The sequence below is a fragment of the Euprymna scolopes genome, chromosome 3 (assembly GCF_053919585.1).
Source record: "Euprymna scolopes isolate OS-2025 chromosome 3, ASM5391958v1, whole genome shotgun sequence".
NCBI classification, from domain to species: domain Eukaryota; kingdom Metazoa; phylum Mollusca; class Cephalopoda; order Sepiida; family Sepiolidae; genus Euprymna; species Euprymna scolopes.
The window spans coordinates 58,657,632-58,680,175 of NC_136484.1; the positions used below are offsets into that span (position 1 = coordinate 58,657,632).

At 33.1% G+C, this 22,544-nt stretch overlaps 1 protein-coding gene across 2 annotated transcripts in view; it reads right to left on the bottom strand.

The window, feature by feature from the left end:
- Positions 1–22,544, bottom strand: part of LOC145255794 (branched-chain-amino-acid aminotransferase, cytosolic-like) — a 1,034,811-nt gene that overhangs the window by 53,185 nt on the left and 959,082 nt on the right. The window lies entirely within an intron of this gene.

The window sequence follows — 22,544 nt, forward strand, 5'->3', positions numbered from 1 at the left end:
AGGGGGGGGAGGAGTTAAAGACACCAAAATAAAACTAGCATTTTTGTCGTGAGTAAGACAGATATTCCTGGAAATATTTAAAAACAAAATAAAGAAAACGAAGTTATTAATTTTATGTTAATAAATAAAATAAAATAGAAAATAAGGAATAAGGTAGAGAGAAATTTTTTTAATGAAAATAAAAAAATATATACCTTATTTAGCTCCATTATTAAATTTGTTTGAAGTTCAGTTAATCTATCTTTTGGAATGCTGTTATATCTTGTCTCTAAATGAGTGAAATAATTACTCATTAATTTAAAAACGCTGTTCTAATGTACAGTTAATGAGTCTTTATCATTGGACGCTAAATTTAAAATTATATTAAATTATAAAGGGAGACAACGGCAAATTTTTTAAAAATGAAATAGAAATAAAAAAAAACTTTCATTGATCAAAGGAGGATACCTAATTATTTTAGGGATAAGTTATTTACTTACTAGTATTTCAGTCCGGCGTTGCCCGGGTTTTTGGAGGTGTATATTGAGAAAAAAAAAAAAAAGCGGTCAATTTTTTTTAACTTTGGCCCCTATTATGACCCCTTAAAATATAGTTTTGTGCTCAAATCAAGTTATTAATTTAGATCCATGTCCAAGGAACATATATCTAAAATCTCAAGTGTTTAGACACAAAATTTTAGGAGGAGTTTGGTAGAGTTCTCAAAGGTCAAATCGTTGAACTTTGACCCCTTAACAGACAAATTTCTGGCCAAAAACCGATCACAAGATTTTCCCCAATCTCAGTACTCTTTATATCAAATTTTAAATCTGTAGACTGAAAATTGACAGAGTTATTGCGTAGGGAAATGTACACACACACACACACACACACACACACACACACACACACACAAACAAACAAACAAACAAACACAGACACGTTCACTTTTATAGATATACTAGCATGGGTGTATGTTGAGCCAAAAAAAAAAAAAAGCGGTCAATTTGTTTAACTTTGACCCCTATTATGACCTCTTAAAATTTATTGATTTGGCCTCAAATTAAGTTATTAAGTTAGATCCATGTCCAAGGAACCCATACCTAAAATTTCAAGTGTTTAGACCCAAAATTATCGGAGGAGTTTGGTAGAGTTCTCAAAGGTCAAATCGTTGAACTTTGACCCTTTAATCGCCAAATTTCTGGCCAAAAACCGATCACATCGATTTTCCCAAATTTCAGTACTCTGTATATCAAATTTCGAGTCTGTAGACTAAAAATTGACAGAGTTATTGCGTAGGGAAATGTACACAGACACACACAGACACGTTCACTTTTATAGATATATAGATAGAAAGATAGATTGTAATGTTTAACATAGTAAAAATAAATAACGTCAATAATGGTAATGATATTAATTTTTGTGATACTATAATAAATAAATAGTGATAGTTATAATAATGATAATAATAGCAATAGTAATAATACTAATAAAATAAGTAAAATTATAATTATTAATTATAAACGGTTAAAACCAGATTAATAATCGCATTATTTTTATTATTTTATGGGGGTTTAAATCTGTCAAACTTATTTTCTATTTTATTTTGGTGGTTTTAATTTCTCCTCGCCCCTATTTGTGCTGATGAGAAGTCTATGTTTAAAGGACAAAACGCTTGTCAAATTATTGTCAATAGTTATTGTCAATCTCAATAAAACGAACATCGTTTCCGAAACGATCGTACACTACAGTTGATTTTGTTTGCTTTTGAAACTGATTTTTAATTCACAATTATGAATAGTTTTACTCAATATATACATATATATATATATATATATATATATATATATATATATATATATATATATATATTCAAATGTGCTCACGTTTCAAATCTGCAGATCAAAAATTGACATATATATATTTATTAAAAAAAATGTCTGCACTAGTTTGGGTCTTAAAACTGGTCAAGTTTGAATTTTCTATTCCATACACCAACAGCGCTTAAATGAACATTCAAGCCTTCAACATCTGAAAACATCCCAAGCATTATCAACACTATGCGACATAAAAAAAAGAAAAAAAGAAACTGGATTTTCCTGATGAAGAATTTGTTATAATTCGAAATATTGAACTTGTTTGAATAAATAAATATATTTATTTATTGAAAAAAAAAATCTCTGCACCAGCTTTGATCTTAAAGCCGTTAACATTTGAATTTTGTATTCCATATATCAACAGTGCTTAGAACAGTGAATTAATATATATATATATATATAGCTACTTCATTTATTCACATAAATTTAATATACGAAAGTATAGATTTATGCGTAAACTTTAAGTATTTACTTCAAAAGTGAGCACATTTGAATATATATATATATATATATATATATATATATATATATATATATAGTTTTACTCAATATATATATATATATATATATTGAGTAAAACTATTCATAATTGTGAATTAAAAATCAGTTTCAAAAGGAAAAGCAAACAAAATCAACTGTAGTGTACGATCGTTTCGGAAACGATGTTCGTTTTATTGAGATATAAGCAACGACGAAATTTGCGCATAAGCCTGACGAATCCTATAGTTGGATGAAACGCAGAATATTCAGCATAGCTTAATCGCCATATATATTTTATATATATATATATATATATATAATGAATAAATGACAAAAGTCTATATTCCAAATTTCATGATGCTGACCATCTAACAATTTATTCCTTTAATTCAGTTAACACAATCCTTGACAGTATCTGTTTTATAGCACAAAACCAATCACTTAATTATCATATCAATTAGTGAATCTATTTTGCCCTTAACTCATCAGAAGAAATAGCAACAATTATTAAGCCATTTTGAAATGAATATGGCATAATGAGAGAAAACTATAAGGTATTGCAACTTCTCTTCCAATTTTCGGATTTTTTAATCATGTCCAAACACATTTTATTTCCTTTTATTGGATTGAATTAAAGGAATAAATTGTAAGATAGTCAACACCATGAAATTTGGAATATAGACTTTTATAATATATTCATTATATTGCTCAGTAATTACATTGAGCTTCTTAAATAAGGATTGATATATATTATAAGGAAATAAAGTATATTTCCACAGAAATATATATATATATATATATATATATATATATATATTCAAAAAAGCTAAACAGATGGCTGAGACAAATATGGAAATTATTGGAGAGAAGTGCATATTAGGAATAAATGAACAGGGCAAGAGAGATTCTTGAAAATGCCACTATGAGAAATTATCGAATATTAAGTTTTTATGGAACCGTGAAAATCTAGAAGTTGCTGGAGCAATAGCTGGTCTAGCGATAAAGAACTGAGAAAGAAATGGTACAAGAGGTTTGAATAAAATGGAGAAGCATAAGATTGGAGGATCCTCACGTATTGTTACAGAAATATTGAAGGTTGCAGCTGAAACAGACACTGAGATGATCAAAGACTTGACAAATCAGATCATAAAAAAAGACGTAATCCTGAAAGACTGGGAACTTAGTTCAACTGTGAATGGTTACAACGATGAAGGAGAATCTCTAGATGGAGGTAATTTCTAGGGCTATGGCAGCAGCATATTCTTTTCCTTGTTTTGATTCTCAGGTATATATCCATTGCTATCTTATATGTTTTATGTAGAGTGATGTGATCCTCAGTTGATTGTGTCTAACTGTGTCAGATATATACTCGAGAGTAAAAACAATGAAAAGAATATGCTGTTGTCATAGCCCTAGTAATTACAAAGGTTTAAAATTTATGGATCAGTTCCTGAAAGTGATTGAGAGAATAACTGAGCAGTAAAAAAGAAATCAATTGTGCCATATTCAAAGTGTAAACCATATTAGTATTCTGGAAGAATGGCTAGTAATATGTGTCTATCCAAGCGATTAAGAAGAATTCTTGCAAAACTGTTACCAACAAAAAAAGAGAACAAAACAATTCTTTAACAATAAACAATATACATTTCATATCAGCTATATATATATATATATATATATATATATATATATATATATATATATATATATATATATATATATGTATATATATATATATATGCATAAAAGTAACCATTGTAATAAATAATATAAAGTAGTGGCGTTCGTGTTTGTGTGTACAACTATCCTACAGCCCAAACCACTGGATTGATCATGATCAAATCTGCCATGATGATGGTCTCCCACCTTGGGATGGTGCACACCATTTTTCAAGGTCAAAGATTAGGGTCATATTTGGTGTGGCTTTTCATAAATTCCCCCACCTAGGGATGTTGCACACCAAGTTGGGGGCTGCCACCATGGTGCCGGCCAACTTCTTTGCAAATTTGAACCAGATCATCCTTCTTTACCCCCATCCTCTCAACCAATCTTCATAGTTCATAGTTGGATTTCAGTCACTTGATGAGGTAGTTAAACATTTTAAACACCTTAAGCAATAGTTGCTCTTACAACATCCACTTACTGCAAAGGTGCCTGCGAAGCGGGTATCTGAACCTATAGCAAGGTCTTGCACAAGCGTGGATATCTTTGCTAGTATATATATATATATATATATATATATATATATATATATATATATATATATATATATAACCAATAGTAATAAACAGTATACATTTCATGTCAACTGTATATATATATATATATATGCAACCATTATAATAAACTAGTGGGGGTACCTGGCGTTGCCAGGGTGTGTTGATGTGTGTGTAAGGGGGTTGGTTGAGTAACCAAAGCCCTAGAAAAAAAAATGAATCAAACAACTCCAAGTAGCAGCTAGTACCCGTGCGAGCATAAAAAACAAAAAGTTACGAGTAGTAAGCAGGCTCTAACCAGTAAAACGCAAGAGAAAAAGGAGATGAAAAAAAGCAAACGGTCTTATTGATGCACCCACCGCTGTTATGACGTCACGTGCGTTCGAAATAACCTGTTTTATGCGACGCCGTTCACATGAGACTTCAATGACTTGCAAAAATGTCAACGAAAAAAAATCACCCCTCCTTGTAAAAAACGGCCTAGTTGACGGTGAAAGAATGAATGTTTTTGCCAATTTTTTGACATTATTCGGCTAAGAGACTGAGTGTGTGTGTGTGTGTAATCAATATACATTTCATGTCAGCATATTTTCCAATGACCAGACGATCTTTTTTACAAGTTTGTGGATTAATGCGTATACATTTTTGTTTTCATTTTACTTCAGTTAATTCTCCGAAATCAAGGCGGGTCCTTTCTGTGCCTTACACTTGATTTCTATATGAGGCACATAAATATCAGAATGTTCAATCCAGATTCTCCTCTACTTTGCTGAGTAAAGAAATGAAAAACATTAATTTTCTTTTCACCCAATTGATCACTGGACTATGTTAGAGTTTATCTTTCTTGTGGTCTTTTCTTAGTTTGACCAGATTCCAGAACCAGAATTAATCTGGTCTGGTGGAGTATCCAGCTAAATGCTATTACTTGAAATAACCTTAATTATTTTACAGTTTATCTTTACTGCAGTCTTTCTGAATTTTGTTGGATTCCAGGACAAGAATTCATCTGGTCTGGTTGATTATCCATTTGGTGTTATTAATTTAGATAACACTAGCTGTTCTGCTCGGCTCTGCTTGGTCCCTATGTACTGTTCATAACTTTATGTGACTATGTACATATTAAAATGTGTGAATATGTACGGCAATGCCTTTCTATATAATAGGCTTCCTTAACTACCAGCGACCACAGACATTAATTTTTTTTTAACTTTGACCCTAATTTTGACCCCTTAACATTTATTGTTTTGGGCTCAAATCAAATTATAAAGTTAGATCCATGTCCAAGTAACCTACATCTAAAATTTCAAGTGTTTAGACGCAAAATTGGCAGAGGAGATTGGTAGAGTTTTCAAAGGTCAAATCGTTGAACTTTGACCCCTTGACAGCCAAATTTCTGGCCGCAAACCAATTACAAAAATTTCCCCAAATCTCAATGCCTCTTATGTTAAATCTCGAGTCTGTAGACCGAAAATTGACAGAGTTATTGTGTAGGGAAGTGTACACAAACAGACAGACAGACTCATACACAGAGACATTTTCACTTTTATAGATGTATAGATTACTAGGAGAATGTACACTATTCAGCCGTATTGAGAGGAACCTATTTGAACTTCGAACTATGATCTTGTATATTTGGTCAGGGTTTATTTGTAGGATGAAGTATCCTTATGTGAGATCCTTCTGACAACTCCTTGTACAGAGAGATTAAAGACATCCGAAGATGGTGTCTATTAGGTAATTTCAACTCTCCAGTAGTTAATTCATATGTTTGTGTATATATACATATATATACATAACTATTACTATAATAATTTTTTTTATACCTATAGACATTAGTGTTTCATCCTTTCAGGAATCATCAGTGCAGGGTGTCACGATTATCGCTCATTGGGAGATTTGAACCCGGCAACGAAGCCATCTCTGACTACATTAGCAAGGAACAAAACCACTTGGCCACCGTTAACCGCAAGAAATACAGTTGAAATTTAAACATTTTTAAACATCAAGACAATGATAGTGATCTAATGATTATCACATCATGATCTGCGCATGAAAACCTACAATCACCCGAAATAAGAAATATTCTAATATTACTAAAATGAAATATCTTAACAGCTGCACACGAAGACTTAAATTACTCGAAGCTATACTAATTTTAAAAAATCTACAGCCCTTTATTAATCGAATCACGTTTAATATTGGGACAAATATGCTAACCGTATTCAACAATTAATAATAAATAAATAAAATATAAAATAAAAAAATAAAATAAGAAAATCAAAATTAAAAATAATTCACCCCTACCTATCTTACACCTATGTATATAACCAATATAAAATAGAATTAACTATAAATACACCCAAGCCTCGATAAAGAAGAAGAACTCCTGAGGATGATTGGAAAGCGCTAGTGAATATGGCGGAATAACAACCACTGGGCACCATACTATATAACCTATCAGCTGAAACAATAAAGATCGCTCAGCAAATAGAAAAGATTACAAGCACAATTGGAAAAAAGACGAACTCAGTCGTGTTTAATCAGACATGCATAAATAATGACTTGCTGCCAAAGTATACAGATATATAAGTTTTAGAAAAAAAATGTTGTTGTCATTAAGATTATTATTTCGAACTGTTATCCCTATTATTATGTGCGGTAATGTGTTGCTTTGTAAAATGAGGTATTCCAGTATTCTTAGGTTAGAAATCAGCATTAGCTGAAGTGAATTGAAACTGGGATTAAGTTGCAAAGAGTCAAGTCTAGGGGAAGGAGGTAGAAATTGATAGGGATCAGGTGCTGTTTAAAACTGCTTTTGCTTGTTTGCTATTAATTGGAAAAAATCAGCAGATCTCGGACCCCACGCATTATGGAACCAATATCAGAGATAGGAGGATAAGTCAAAAAAAAAAAAAAAAAAGCTTAGAAAACAATTCCTATCTCTTATACATACATATAAAGAAAAGGAGTAGGAGGGGAGGGAGAGGAATGATCCTTCTTCTTTTTTTACCTTCTTTTCTTTTATATCACTCAAGAAGTTGAGGTTAAGATTCCTTTCCTTCTTCAATTCAGTTATTGTCATCTATAAACTAAAGCTTAGAATGTGATCTCCACACGCAGGAGGGACTTACTTCTCACTTGAGCCACACAGATAGCTGCATCTTAATACTTTATGATCGTTCTTAAGGAGGAGAATAAATACAAAATTAAAAAAAAAAAATAAACAAATAAAATTTATTTCTGGGTCCCTCATTATTGAACCAAGCCCAGCACTTTAACATCACCCAATTTGAAAATAGGCTGTTTACTTCTCACCCACTGCAAGAACTTAGACACCAAAGTCGGAAAGTTAGATTGAGAAGTCAGTGCTCCCCGAGGAGAGGCACTCTGACCTGCAAAAAGTGTCTGGGCAGCTCCGTCGGCATTCCTCGTTAAGGGCTCCTGAGGCGATTAGCAGTAAACTCCTCTCTTCTCAAAGAGAGAAGACAAAGCCTGGGAGGGTGAACCTCCTAGAACTGCATAGAACTTAATTCTCACCGCAAAATCAACAGAGACCGAATCATTACAGGAATGGTCTATCCTCTGTTGATTATCGGGGCCCTGGGGATAAAATCTCTGTAGATGCTTTGGTCTGGTTTGTTTATTTTATAGCATATTAATTTAACAGATCCTTAAATTGTTTCATATAAACATTAATATTAAACGAACCTTTTCAAGCTTGTGAGAAGTGTTTACTTTAGTATTTTCAAAAAATTCGTTCATATATTGCTTGTGCTACAAAACAATTGAGCACACGTCCTCATTCTACTCACAACAGGGAAGAAGGTGTTCATGCCTTTATAAATTGTGATACAGTGTAATTAAATGCAATAAATTTGATTTGAATTTGGCTCAATAGATCCCAGAGCCAGATGTATTTCTTCTAATCATATTGCTTTTGCCTTTATTAATAAAATAAAACGGAATGCATTTTACTGTGATGGTGGTGGTTGCAAAAACACTATCACTGTTCGCTGTTGTGTTGTTTGAGGAAAGTTGTTGCGAATCTAGGCAGTCTTTTCAACCTTTTTTCACTCTACCATCTGGCAAAACAATGAGATGTATGCCTCAAACACTTTTGATCTGTAATGGTTTCGGCATAATGACCATACCATGATCAATTGGATGTGTGACTGCAAACTGGAGGAAAGAATCTCTTTAAGCATTCTTCATCAGGAACTTAGTACTCGTAAGATTAAGAATGCCCTTAACTCTTGGATAAAAGGTGGCGTTAGATATTGACTGGACAACAGCGGGTAACTTGGTCGATTATTATTATTAGAAAAATGAAGAAATCAGATTTTGGAAACTATGTATTTACAGCTCGGAATGTTTAGTCAGGAATTTAAGCAGAAATTAAATAAACAAAGTCGATTTAGGAATTTTAAAATACAGGGTGTTCCAGAAGTCTTAGACAAATTTCAAGACTTTATATCTACTGAACTCCACATGTTAGTATGAAATGGGTCAAGAGCCGAGGGGCAAACTAGATACAATCAGAAAGGAGGAGTGAGAGATGGTTTAGTAAACTTTGGGAATTAATTGTGGCTAATTAGAATAATTACGTTTCTGAGTTTTTGAGATAAGGATTGATTATTTGGATTATTTGGACTACTATTTTCATCTTGGATGTTATTCTTGTTCTCATTCCATCAGTCATGACCAGTAATTGGTCCCCTCTAGCAAAAGGAAGGTGGACCTGTAAATTCAATGTTATGTTTATTATAGTAACATTATCAGTCTTGTATGTTTATTATACTAGATTTTAAAGTTAAATTTATCAAGTTCAACTTTAATATTAATGATTATATATATACATTGACATGCTTTTTATATACTTAATAGTTTTTTGAGATATTTAACGTCCAAATGTGTTCATGACTTGTGAAACACCCTGTAGATTGGAATTTAGTCAAGTAAACAAAGTTTTAGCTTATTTGAACGACACGTAATTTGATCTGCTTTGCTGAAGTAATAGTCAGTTAGCAGAGCTCAAACTGATGAGTTGGCATTAGCGAACAGACATGCTGACAACTGCTGAAAGGAGACAGGGTAACGAGTGAACATGTAGAAAGAAACTTAGTGTGCCAAACTCTGACACGGAAATCCATAAGATGATAAAGCCCACGTAAAATATAACTCGTTGTTATGGCGTTCTTTTTGGGGTTTGGATAAATAATAAGGTATGTGATTCCTTTGGTCTGAGACAAGCAGACATATTGTTATCGTTTGATTGTAAAAAGCTGTCTGTGAAAGTTTATCTGCCACGTTTGTAACCACGTCGATTTGTGAAGAAGCGTCCGCACACACAACAAAGATTTTATATACATACAGGACACAATGAATATTTCTACACTCTGTATACACACATCTGTTGTATCAAAGGCATACCGATTCAGACAAGAGAAAGTAAAAAGTTGTAGCACATCTTCTGAAGTCAAGCCAGGGTCTTTTTGGACTTGTGGGCTGGCACTAAGTCCTGCTGTCACACCCAGGGTCTGCCAGCGGCCACTTCATTGTACCAGGGGATCTCCATACTCTTCAGCACATCCAGGTACACTTTGGTGTTGATTTTCCAGCCAATTTCAAAGATGTACGGTGGCATGATGTGGCTCTCACTTCAAACAATGCCAAAGACTATAACCGTTGCCAGAAACTTTGTTTTCATCACCTTGGGCATATCACTATTATCTGTGACAATCCAGCGATGCATTTTAAGGGTGCTTGTTGTCATAACTTGGATCGATAGAGAGCATGAGTTGTACAGCGGTGCATCTCCAGTCTCGCTTGTTGAACATTGTGTCAATTTGAGACATGATAGAAGGCTCCTATCGCTCTTGGAATTTGTACACAACTGGCCAACTAGTAGACGGTCTGCAACAAAAAAAAGATAACAGGTTTTGATTAAACGGAAATGGAATCAGGTCGCCTTTTCTAAGGCGATAATTTTATCGTGCCAACCTGTATTGCTATTGCTGAGAGTATTTTTAGAGATTGCTCCTCAGGTATAAGACGGAGAAAGAAACAGTGAGAAAGATGTCCGAAGACTTGAATAGCATACTCCAGATTTTAGATCTAATTGATACCAACCTTTAGGGTTAATTTTGTTTTTGCTTTAATCTTTTTATTTTCTTATTCCGTTGTGCTCTTTGCAGGTAGATTTTTTTGGTCATTCCTGATAATCTTTTTTGTTGGTTTGTGTTCAGATGATAAGATAAAGTCTTATACTTTATCACTTGTAAAGACATTAGAAAAAAGAATCGAGTAAAGGATTAAGATAACCCAAATAACAGATGGCACACCAGAAATCTAAACAAATACAAAAGAAAAAAAAAAAACGATCATTTTTTTTTCTCACTTGAAAGCCAGACTCTTTTTTTTATATTTCACTGAAGCAAATCAGGTTATATATATATATATATATATATATATATATATATATATGTGTGTGTGTGTGTGAGAATGGATGAAGAATAGGTGCGAGATGTGTGTGTGTGTATATATATATATATATATATATATATATATATATATATATATATACTAGCATGGGTACCCGGCGTTGCCTGGGTTGACATGAAGTTCCGCTTGAAACACACCTGTATACTAATCATTTTCATTATGGGCAACGTGGATACCCCCACAACAAAAATAAAAGAACGGATGAAAACATGTAAATGTAATCGCCCCCCAAAAAAGAAGTACGTGATACCCTCTCCACCAGATATTTCTGCAGGAGGGCTACAAAGAGAAGAAACTATTCTCCGGATATTGAGCACTGGAAAGAAATCCCCCTCCCACAACAAAAAATATAATTAAAAATAAATAATTACAACTTTTGTTTCAATAAAAATAGCAGCGAGTGCCCGTGCGATTGCAAAAAAAAAAAAAAAAGATCTACCAAAAATTAATTACAAAAATAATTAAATGAAATTTTTCGTCATTTTATATTTCTAATGTAATCCCCCCCAAAAAATTGAATTTGTCATATTTTGGGGTTCGATTTGTTTATAAAATTGCTAGGTGAAAGTACAGAATGGTCTCATAAAAATTAATTAAATTTATCATATATATATATCAAATATAATTTCCGCCACCTACCACCAAAAAAAAAAAAAAAAAAAAAAAAAAATTGTATTTGTCATGTCGTACCCCCGCCTCAATCACCAAACTTGAAAAAATGCTAGAGATGACATGTCTCATTGAAAGCATTGTGGCCAAAAAGTGGGTGCTCATTTTACGTTAAATTTATATAGAAAAGTGATCCCCCATGCTAAAATGTTAATTTTCTTTTTTTTTTTTTTTTTTTCAAAATTTCATCTTTCATATTATTTATAGAAACTGTTTAAACGTATTAGACCCCCAAAAAAGTAGGTCTTAATTTATTTTTAGGGATTAAACGATGCTTGGTCAGGTCGTAAAAATTGACCATTTTTAATTTAAGATATTAAATAAATTATAAAGAAAATCTGTTTCGCAGGCAATTAAACACACTTGCTATGGTATCCTAGGCAACACCGATTAAATTTTATAAACAAAAAAAAAAGGAGCAGATAATATATGGGCTGATGGATTTTGCTCACATGGAAAATTGGCCCTGTGTCTGACTAACTCTGCCCTCGTGGGGATACAAGTAATGAGGAAATTAGTTTTAATTATTTTTCACTAACCCCATACCCCCTCCTTCCCTCTGGCATCGACGTTGAAAATAAGTAAAAATGATGTATTCTGGAGCAGAAGTTTTTAAAAAAACAACTTATGATTTATCTCGGCATACTTATAGTTTACATTACCAAAGAAAACTACTAAATACAGTGAAAGAAACGGATAACCCAACAATAACAAATAAAAAAAGGTTACTTAAAAATTAAGAAAAAGCGAAAAAAAAAAAAATTACCTCCGAATTAAAAATAAAAATAATAATTCAGCTTAGAAGAATATTTCGAAATGAAAACAAATCTATTACAGAAAATATTTAATAACATGCTCCGTTTTAAACAATTTTTCAAAGAATTAAACTATCACAGTTATTCCCCTTTGTTTTTTTTGGTTTGAAAATTAAACAGTTTCAGATTTCAGATAATAATAAGTAAAAATAAATAAAATCAAATATAAATTGAAATGAAAATAAAATAAATAATTAATTTTTTTTAAATAGTACAAAACGAAGCTATTATGTTGAATAAGTAATATCATCGAGCTAATTATTTAAATAGATTTAATTTAATGTGATATGCTAATAACCGTAACTTAATCAATGTAGATGTGGTTTGAAGAATGCTATATATAGAAATTACGTATAAAATGTAATGTCTCCTTTGGAAAATATCCAGATACGCTACTACAGAACACCGACCACTCTAATTTGTTTTTTTATAGGTAATTGAGGTCGCTGACAACGAATCTGATAGTCAAACTTGGGGCAAATTTACCGTTTGCATGGTATTAACCCCAGAACCCACGAATAACTTTCCACCATTTGCAGCTTCCGTTTATGCTACGCGCGTGCGCTGCAGCATGAACGATGGCTTGCTTCATCTAGCAAACTGCCTTCTCACATGGCGTACCAATCAAAAAATTACGGACTGACATTTTTTTAATGACTTACAGTTAAAGAAAAGTACAAAAAATTGGGACTTTTTTTTGTTTTTTGTCTCACGTAGTTTTTAATGTGGTTTACAAAAACATAAGCACCAAACATCTTTGTTTTTCATTCTTTTTGTGGCTTAATAGGTGCTTTTGCAGTTTAGTTAAACGTTTTTCCGTCAGTAACGCACCGACATTTACCAAATAGAACACCATTTAACATTTTCCGAAGATTTTACTGTGTACATTGGGGGCGCGAGCGGGGGGGGGCGGATGTTATGTTGGGGCGCGCGCGCCCCAACATCACATCCCCCCCCCCCGCTCGCGCCCCCAATGTACACAGTAAAATCTTCGGAAAATGTTAAATGGTGTTCTATTTGGTAAATGTCGGTGCGTTACTTTTTGAAAATTTGAAAATTCTATGTTCCAGGTAAAAAAAAAAAAAAACACAAATAAATTACCCCCCCCCCCTACTCCAACTTGGAGTGCTTTCCTTTTCTTGTTTTATTTCTTTTTCAGCTAATTTTAAATTTTCCACCCAAAAAGTGCTATAATGTATTTTTGAAAATTAGAAAATTCTATATCCTGGAAAAAAAAAAAATATCCCCTCCTCCCAACGTAGTTTGCTTGGTGAAGCCGTTTATGCTACAGCGTGCATGCGCGTAGCATTGCATAAACGGAAGCTGCAAAATGGTGGAAAGTAGCTCGTGGGTTCAGGGGTAAATACCATGCAAACGGTAAATTTGCCCCAAGTTTGACTATCAGATTCGTTGTCAGCGACCTCAATTACCTATAAAAAAACAAATTAGAGTGGTCGGTGTTCTGTAGTAGCGTATCTGGATATTTACCTCTCCTTTGACAGAAGGGCCTGCCCGGCCTTTTGGCCGGGATCAAAAATGTCGTGGACAACGTGAGGCCGCCGTAGGACCGGGAAAGACAAATGGTCTACGTTACGTTCCTGGCCGTGGCGAGAATGGTGATTTGGACGTCGCGTCTGCAAGGTTGCCGGGGAGGTGTTGTCTTTTTCTGATCAAGATCTGATCGCTTTCTTTAAACACCAACTACGGGTAAAGATCAGATGTGATAGAAGAAGGCTGTATCGCACGGCATTTGACAGAAGATGGATACATGTGGCAAGTCTGTGTGTACGAAGACGAGCCAAATTTGAATACGTGTTCCCCGCCTAGGTGTGGAACGCGCAGTTCTGTAAAGTAAAATTAAACAAGTAGCCTCTCAGCTAGCTGAGTGTGTGTTCCATCCCTCCCCGATTAGGAAGCCTTCAAGATCTCCATCCCCTCTTACCTGCAATTTTTGTTTTCACCCCTTCCTCTAAATTTTACCCATCTTGGAGAAAAAGAAATACAAACTAACCTCCATCCCTTACCCACAAAAATTTATTTTCTCCATTCACCCCCATCTAGAGGGCATCCCCACCTAGAGACTGACCCGCAGAAGCGAGGTTCCTTTTACAAACCTAGTGAAACGGGCAGTCTATCAACTAGACGGGGTTGGGAGGGTCTTACTAATCACCTTTTGTTTTTTCTTCCCCCGCCCTCGACACAAATGAATTATTGTACCATTTTATTGTTATCTTTTTTGTTTTTACACATGAATAAAAAATGTTTTAAAAATTGGGAGTTAAGTAGGACGTCCCCCAATATGAAAGGGTGAATGCGGTATTATGGTGAAAGAAGATACTAGCTGGGAGAAACTTTTGACTCTGTTTAGTTCTGGAGTGACAAGGATGACCAACGACCCCCACAACCCCCACTTTTGAGTTGGCCATGTGCCTAAGTTTTTTGTTCATCGTCGATTTTGACTGTATTTTTTAAAATGAATAAAAGGTATTTTAAAATCAATAAATATTTATTATTTTATCATTATTACCAGCAATGGAAGATTTTACTTTAAACAAAATCAAATAAAAAAAAGACAAAAGAATTGTTTTGGCATTAGAAAATAGCCATAAATTTTTCCAATTCCAATATCCCCAAAAATTCCAATTTTCCCGATTCTTGATTAATTATCTCAACGATTATATATATATATATATATATATATATATATATATATATATATATATATATATATATACAGGGTGTCCACAAAGTCTGGCTACATTATGTAGTCAGACTTTGTGGGCACTGTGTAGATTATGCAGCCAGACTTTGTGGGCACTCTGTATATTTGTTTATATATACATGGTAGTTTCCTTCAGTTTGGACAGACTATGGATACACACTCCCTGCCCATGAAAGTTTGGTAGCAAGAATTGCACAATCTCCAACCACACCTCTCCTGAGTCGAAATTGTTAAACATTAGTGGCAAGTGGAGATTCAGGACGACTGGAAACAATGCCGAGATAAGCGGAGAGCATATACAGTGTCTAGAATACGGCATAATCAAGTTGACACACCGCTTGTCGTCAGATAACTAAAGTTAAGCAACGTGGAGCCTGGCTAGTACCAGATGGGTTACAATTTGGGAATTCTAGACACGTACATATGCACATGCACGCGCGCGCACACACACATACGGAATATTCACATTGACACCAGTTCTTGCCAGATCAACAAAGTTAAGCAATGACGAGCCTGGCCAGTGCTATTTGGTATTCCCAAATGGTAGTGACCAGACTCAATGTTGCTTAACTTTGATCCAACTAAAACCTGTGTGTTAACGTGATTATGATGTATATGATACCTGCAGAATTTATTAATGTCTAATGGACTTCATTTGCTTCACCTCTCATCTTTGTAAATTTGAAATGTTTTCTTTGTTTAGTCATCATCATCACCATCATCAAGTGTTGTCCTGCATTGGCGGCTATGGCTCGCCATCTATCTCTCTCTTTCGAGTCATTCATGAATTCATTGTTGCTCATCATTTTTTATACTGCCCAGGTATTCAGACTGTGCACGTATGTTTCTCACTGTCGTCGTCTGCTTCTTCTACCCATGATCTTTTCCGTCAAGCTAATCTGTTCCATTCCACTTTTTCTGTAGACATGGCTTATGAATCTCATTTGTTTTTTCATGCTGTTCTTTTTAGAGACCTTTCTGTGTTTGCCATTTCTAATACCACTTGGTTTGTTTTCTTTTCTGTCCAGGATTTCTTCACTATTCTCCTCAAGAACCAAATTTCAGTTACCTCTAGTCTTTTCCTTGTGGTGTTGGTGATTGTCCAGCACTCACAACCGTATAATAGAACAAACCATATCTACGTCCGGAGTATTCTGAATTTCTCCCTTGATTTTACTTATATATAGTAACGGCGCATGTATGTTTTTTTTGTGTGTTCATCCAAGTTTCAGTTTTCAAAAGTTCATCTCCCCATAAAAATCAATAACATATTTGCAATCAATGTTTTAGTATGGGTTTACGTTTATTTCTGTGTTTTCCTTTAGATGAGGCGGGGGGGGGGCTATAAAAATGACACCCTCCACATCAAAATTCAAATATTTCACACATTTAGAAGATACTTATATATAGAATATATTCTTTGTAAAACTATTATTGGTTATAGTATTATTCTCTCCACCCGGGCAACACCGGGTATCTTTTTACTAAATAAGTCGTTCAACTTGAATTTTACTTATAAAGAGAAGCAAATAAGTTAGAAATATATCAATAGATAAAGAGAGTTGTTTCAATTGTCAGACTTTCTTATTGAAATAAGCTAACCAAGGCATGACTTGTTCTTTTCAGAAGTTTAAAAGAAAATCACACATTTAAAGAAGGTCTAACTTGGATCAACCTGTGTACTTTATCAATAGTCAAACCTTTCACTCTTCTTTTGAACACCTGTTGGAAGATATCATGGGTGGGCATAACTTATTTGTCCATGTACTGAAGAATAGTTTCTATGCTTGCATGCATATATATATGTGTGTGTGTGTGTGTGTGTGTGTGTGTGTGTGTGTGTGTGTGTGTGTGTGTGTGTGTGTGTGCGTGTGTGTGTGTGTGTGTGTGTGCGTGTGTGTGTGTATAGTTTATGACAGTTGAAAGTGATAAGGTTTCTATCTTCTTCCTTGTACAAAAACATTTGTAATTTCTGACAAACTTTTCTATTCCTGTTGACCCCACCCCCTTAAATTCCTTAACTTTTTCTTTAAGGCCCTAAAATGATGGCTGAACTCATGATCCATCAGCAGAAGCACTGTTTACGTCTGGCTTCAGTGTCAATAGACGAATGGAAAAATGAAGTAATCCAGAATAAGAGCAAAGCCGAGAGAGAGAGAGAGAGAGAGAGAGAGAGAGAGAGAGAGAGAGAGAGAGAGAAGCGGCAGTAAAATCGGTGGAACTTAGTTGCAAAGAAATTATGCAGTGTGAAAGGCAGCAAGGATTCTGTTGAGACGGACATTTCCACTGACCAATTCCTGACTAGATTTCCTCTATTTTCTTTTAGCATTTGTCTTGTTATCATCGAAGAACTCTTGTTGCAAGTAGACACATAAAACTTCTATGGATTCAGATTTCAAAGCATTTTCAAAACCCCCAAGAATTTGCAATTGGCTTTGTATGCATATCAGGAGCAATGAAATACTGCTTTTGTAAACGTGTACTTTCATCCTTATCACACACACACACACACACATATATGTGTGTGTGTGTGTATGCTAGAAGATTTACCCGGCGTTGCCCAGTGTTAAATGTGGTATTAAATTCCTTTAAACAAAAAAAATAAAGTAAAAAGAACAGAAAGAAACTGGGACATGCATGCGAGTATTATGTTTTTTTTTTTTTAATTTTTTTTCAAAGTAAAAAGAAAAAAAATACTCGAGCTGAAACCAAAACCTAACGACAGTGAACATTAACCATCAGACCATCTTGCCATGGTCTTTAAAAAGTGTTTTCAAACCTTCAATCGACAAACAGATAAAAATCCAATGACCCCCCCCCCGCCCAAGTACTAATTTTTTTTTAATTTTGACCACTTAGCAGCCCTTTTTTCTGGGTGAAACCTGAGTACAAAGATTTCCACATGTCTGAATGACCTATATACCAAATTTCAAGTTTGTAGATCCAAAATTCGTTGAGTATATAGGTTGAGAAGTGTTCTCACACACACATATTCTCACCTTTATATATATATATATTAGCAGGCCACCTGGGATTGCCGGCTCATAAAATATGGATAAATATCATATTTTAATTAATGCAGATTTCTTATTTATTACAAACAGAAATATCGTAGGTATGAAACATAACGCCAAATTCCTTTGTAAAAAATGAAGTAAAAAGAACGGAAAGAAACTGAGAAATGTATATTGGAATATTATGCTTTTTCTAAACAATTCACTTCTTGTAAGCAAAAAAAAATACTCGAGCTGAGATTGAAACCAAAACCTAATGACAGTGACTCAAGTGCTATAATCATTAGATCAGCTTGAAAAGATCTATAAAATGTGTTTTCTAAACTTATTCTTAATATAAAATAGCTATCATGTTTTCCGCTTGTCTGAATTCCCTATATACCAAATTTCAAGCCTGTAGATCAAAAATTTATTGAGTATATAGGTTGAGAAGTGTCCTCACATACATACACATTCTCACTTTATATATAGGAGAGAGAGAGAGAGAGAGAGAGTCATCCGCAGATAGTTCTTTCATCGTCTATGATTCATCAGCATGGCAAGATGTAGCAAGCAGAGATTTGAAACCTGAATGGTTGATCATATCATTCAAATATGATCAGAAGCTAAGCACCTAGAACTACCACACCAAAAAATCCTAACAGTAACTGCATTCTCTTAGTTTGCGTGGATTTTTATCATGCTATTTGGTAACTTGAGAAATCTATACTTTACTGAGAAAAGTATTGCTTTACACCAAAAGGGAACCGTTATTTCTCCTACCAAAAAAAAAACTCACCCTATTAATAGGGAACATATCTATATACTTATAAAGTTGTGTTTTTTTTCTGGCTCTGAAATTGATATTAAAAGCCAACTTTTTCTCATCAAAAATTATTAAAATGAACTTAATATACTTAGTCATAAATATGCGAGCGACTATATGAAGGTAAACTAATTTGCATATTCCTTTGAAAAACGAATGTCACTTATTTATTTGTTAGGGTTTTCTTATTAGATGATTGGTTGCATTTTACTGAATTCTATTTATGTATAGTTTCTACGTTCTGCATAATTGCATAGAATTTAAGGCAAAAATGTTCTAACACACGACAATCTTTTTATCTCTCTCTCTCTATATATATATATATATATATATATATTTCCTTTTTAAGGAAAATTATGAGAAAATATTTTATCTACATCTCTTCTTTCCAAACATGCAAGCGACTCTATAAGTCACTCCGTCGGTTGGTCTGTCGGTCTGTAAGTAACACTTTTGCGCTTGGCCTTTTTGATTAAGATCAAAGGTCTGTTGTTAATAAATGCTGTTCTTAGCTTTTTAAGCTTTTTTTTGGCCTTTTTGCCAAGATCAATGTGTAGTATCTGTTCTTACTACATGCTGTACTTATGTTTGTAACTTTGTGATATAAAGTGGGGGATCACTTTTCTGTATTAATTTAATGTAAAATGATTACCCATTTCTCATTCTCCAGATCATGCAAGTTGTTTTTGAAGGATTCCAGTTATTTTTTAAGCATTCAAGTCATTCTTAAGGCCATTCAATTTAACCTTAAGTTCATTAAAGTCATTCTAAGTTATTTACTTTTTATTTATTTAAGTCATTTCAGCCCATTTTTCGGTCATTTTAGTTTATCTTTAAGAATTTCATGTCAATCCTACATTCACGCATTCATTCATTACACGAGAGCACGTGACTAATGGGCTATCGGCCTTGTTTTTAAAGATTTTTATATTTACCTATTTTCATATCTCTATTTTAAAAAAAGGAAGAAAAAAACTGCAATCGAATTATCATTTAACGTTGCCAGCAATTACCTATGTTCATTTAATATGTTTTACTAATATTATTCACTAATTTATTAAATTAAATTTCTTTATTTTATATTTTATTTTATTTTTTCTATTCCGGACTAATCAACTATGTTCCAGCCATACTCTTTTGATTCTATGTTAGTTTCGTATCTAGAATTTGTTTTGTCTATTTACAAATATATCGGCATACTTATTTGTGTAATTTCAAAAAGCGGTTCTTGTTTAAATTTATTCCATAAGGAGAATAGGGTTAATGTTACTTTTTATTTAATGCAATCTCATTTTTCATTTAAAATTTTGGATTAAAATTTCTTGGAAGGAAGAAATGTAGGTAAAATATTTTCTCATAATTTTCCATAAAAGGAAAATGGATTCTATATTGTTCATTGTAAAAGTGTTTTTTTTTAAAACGTCTGATGATAGGCTGTTCTTGTGAAAATTTTCGAACGATATAGGGTTTGAATTTGTCTGAATGGTCTTGAAACAATTGTAACGAACGCTGAAATACACTATTTGTTGCTATCAATAATTCTTTGATGTCTTTTTTAAAACAATATATAAATACTCAATTACAAAATATGGTAATTTTGAAGCGTACAATTTAAGTCATTTCATATTGACTTAAAATTTATTGGGATATGAACGGTTACCGAATTATCAATTATATAAACTCGATAAAATTCAGAATAATATATATATATATATATATATATATATATATATATATATATATATATATATATATATATAAAGTGACCTTGTCGGTGTGTGTGCAAAAATTCTCTACCAAACTCGTTTCTGAATATTTGGTCTACAGAGTAGAAATTTGATATATAGGGTATTTGGACATGTAGCATACTTTCGATTTGGTTTTTAACAAAAATTGCTGCTAAGAGGTCAAAATTGAAAACAAAACAATTAACTTGGCAGGAGTAGTCGACTTAACCTGTTTGCATGCACAAACTTACATGCATATGTTAAACAACATTATTTTTTTTATTATTCATGAGTGTATGGGTATGGCTCAGAGGCTAAGGAATGAGGCTGAAGAGTTTTATGTTTTGTTTTCAATTCTTGTTGATGGCACCCAAGTCGTATTTTTTTTTTTAGTTTTGATATCACTACTATATACAGTATTATAATCGATAAAGAATTGACTCAATAATAATATGATGTAATCTGCATGAATTAAAATATATTTAAGCGCATCTTACAACTGGCCTGTGAATATAAAATAGTAGGCCGCCCGGCATTGCACGGTCATAAACAGTGCCTAAACATGATATTTTGATTAATGCAAATTTCGTATTTATTATTATATTATATTGGATCCAGTATATAGTAATGATTTAAAAAGTTGAAAAAAAAAAAGAAAAGAAAATTAACTCGTGCGCCACCACCAAGAATCAAAACCAAAAACGTTTAGCTTATGATTTACTTTTTCCTTTGACGTTAATGCCTGACCTATAAAGGCATGTTTGTTGCAAGGCTAAAAATTTAAACATGAACTAGTAGCTATTACGTTACACATGCATCATTCAACCTTCCATTTCAGTTGTGTTTTGCACTGATTTTCCCTGGCTAAAACCCAAATATAATGTTTTGCATGGATTTGAATACCCAAAGCTAACAGAGGAGTTTGGTAGGCAAATTTTTTTAAACATATATATATATATATATATATATATATATATATGTGCATACACAAATTTATATAGAAATAGGTATATTATAACCTTTTTATGCAAATATTATGCAAGAATAAATCATGTAGAATATTTGCATGAATATAATTACACGAAATAATTAACTAAAAATGATCATTCCATAAGAAAACCGAAAAAGTAATAGGAAACTAATTAAAATTAATGTTTAAAAGAATATGCAAATTAGCTAGATCTTTTGCAGATGAATGCAATTCCACGACCCAAATATAAGAAAGTTGTATTTTCTTTTGAAATAAATACAAAAAAAGGGGTTTTAATATGAATATCAATACAAAAAAAAAAAAAAATTTATAGGAATACTAGCTGTACCCTGCCACGCGTTGCAGTGGCTCAATTTGGTGTAATGGAAAAATTTAATAAAAGAGAAAATGCATGTTTCTTATATTAGTACAGCAATCCACTGCAAAAAGTGAAAAAGAAGGCGAAACTGAAAAAAAATGGTACTCTTGCAGAATTTGATCTGGATCCTCGAGAGTTTCTGTCAATCATTCATGTTTTGGACTTGACCAACAATCAGTGGATGAAGCCGAACATAGCAAAAATGTTGAAACGCTAAATCCTTTTTTTTGTTGTTGTTTTAAAAAATGTGATTTAGTAATTAATATTTGGTTGATGGTGGGGGGAGGGGGGGGGTTACTATACACAGATTCGAAAAAGTCGTCCAAAAACAAATAAATGAAAGCAAAGGTAAGGTAATTTACGTTTCTACCTAATTGGATAATTGTTTAGTGT